The sequence below is a fragment of the Arachis hypogaea genome, chromosome 17, assembly GCF_003086295.3.
Source record: "Arachis hypogaea cultivar Tifrunner chromosome 17, arahy.Tifrunner.gnm2.J5K5, whole genome shotgun sequence".
NCBI lineage: Eukaryota > Viridiplantae > Streptophyta > Magnoliopsida > Fabales > Fabaceae > Arachis > Arachis hypogaea.
Window position 1 is genome coordinate 119,828,081 of NC_092052.1, and position 2,069 is coordinate 119,830,149.

The window sequence follows — 2,069 nt, forward strand, 5'->3', positions numbered from 1 at the left end:
TTGGTAATTCAATTTTCGCACCTTTAGATATGAAATTACAATTTTCGCACCTAAAGTAAATTAGTAATTCATATGCTATCTGATCTTTTCCACTAGAACAGGACAAGTACATTTCAGCAATGCAAACTAGAAAGTAAATTTGGTAATTTCTTTTTCTTTCTTAATTTGTGTACTTAAAGTACTGAAAATATACTCCTAAGATATTTATTCAATCAAGAATATAGACAATGGTATCAAGTACTTCATTCTTTATAATTCCAAGGTTTTTTCTTTTTGAAAGAAAGAAAGAGCTCAACACTTATAATGGAGCTTATTATACAATTGAAGAATTAAAAAAAGAAACAAAGACAATTAAAGTAATTCCAAGATTCATTTTCTCACATGGTGAAGCATTTTTATTAATCATCTGTGTTTGAATTTATTCTGCAGAGAATTATGTCTCCGATAAGCTTCTTATGTAACTTTTGTTTGTGTAGATTCAAGCTGCATTTTGAACGGACGAAATTAGGAGAACTCACTTCAAGAAAAATACCCATAATCATAACATAACATTGTGTCTCCGTCTGTCTCCCTCATGAATTCACAGACAGTAGAGAGAGGGCAAGGAACAGAGGAATAGCCAAAGCACCAGGGAGCAAAAACAGGAGCGTTCATTAAGTTTTTGGCTCTTCATCAATCATAGCACCAAGAGAAAGAGAATGATGGCCAAGGAGGGAGCTGACTGAAGCTTAAGAGGGAGCTGCATTCCACTCACCCAACTGTTCTTCGAGTTTCTTTGCTAGGTGAGGACAGCGACTTCATCTTCTTTCTTTTCTCCTCTAATTCAAAATTCTGATAATTCTCTTGCTCCATTTTTTCCAGTTTATTCAATTTCTTTTAACACAACTACCACCACAAGCAAAGAGAGGTGAGTGATTTTCTCTCCTCTGTGTTTAATTTGGTCGAATGGCCTTGTGAAATGTAACCAAAATTCTGGTTCTTGGAACGGTTAAGGTTTGGGCTCAAGAGAAAAACAGGAACAAGTCTTGTGTATTTGATCAACAAAGAGGTAAGGGTTAGAATAGTTAGATATTGATTTTAGCTGTATTTGGTGATTAAATGGCAGAAACCTTTTCATTGAGTATGCTTATTCTCAAATAAGTTAGGCTACATAATATATTTATTGACCAGTCAGCTGCTTGATTCTTGGATCTGTATGTGAATGATTGTTGCTTTCTTAATCAGCAGTTTACTTTGTAGTGGTAAATGGTAATGTTCTAATAAACAAAAATTAAGTACTAATGGGGACTATTATTCATTTGTCTAGAGTAGTTTACTGATTTCATGTTAATTATTTTTGTTGCATGTGGATTATATATGCTGCAGTATTTTCGTGGCTCATGGCAATTTATCAACTATTGTCAACTATTGAGCTTCATGTTCCTAAATATTTCTATCATTGAATTCAGCATTTCAAAGTTTGTTCTTTCTCTGAGACTGTGCCAACTGGAGTTAAAATTTGAGTGAAGCAAAAGGAACATATTTGTTCTTTATCTTACCTTCTGATAAAGAATAGAATAGTGTCCTTATGTTTATCAATTTGCCTGGTTTTTATTTTTGACATTAACTCCACCTTAAACAATTTTGATACTCACACTTGTTCACTTACAAAATCCACCAATATCATGGTTTTGCAGATTGACGAAGAGCTTCTTCAGGAAGTGGTTAATATGGGATTTGACAGAAATCAATTGGTTGAATCTTTATGCAACAGGATCCAAAATGAGGTTTGTGCCCTTCATTCTCTCCTTTCATGTCTTCTTGATTGTCTCTTATTATTATCTATATATTTCTGGTACTGTGGCAAACTACTTGTTATTGGATAACTGGTTCCATGTTTCTAGTGGCTATCTTGGAGCTGAGTTTCAAGAGACTATGGTTGACTCTTTACCTTAGATAGTTGACTCTTTTAAGTCTTAATGGATCTAATAATATCTCTTCCTCTGCTCAATATCTCCCACTTATTTATTTATTTTCATGTGGTTTTGTTGTTACCATGTTTGGTTAATGTGAGTGTTGAGCTGAAAAAG

At 33.7% G+C, this 2,069-nt stretch overlaps 1 long non-coding RNA gene across 1 annotated transcript; it reads left to right on the top strand.

Annotated features, from left to right (window-relative positions):
- Nucleotides 1-290: 290 nt before the first annotated feature.
- On the top strand, nt 291-1,048 carry LOC140181046 (uncharacterized). The gene is made up of 3 exons (XR_011875614.1): nt 291-782; nt 862-907; nt 994-1,048. It is a non-coding gene; the product is annotated as an uncharacterized lncRNA (long non-coding RNA).
- Nucleotides 1,049-2,069: the final 1,021 nt, after the last annotated feature.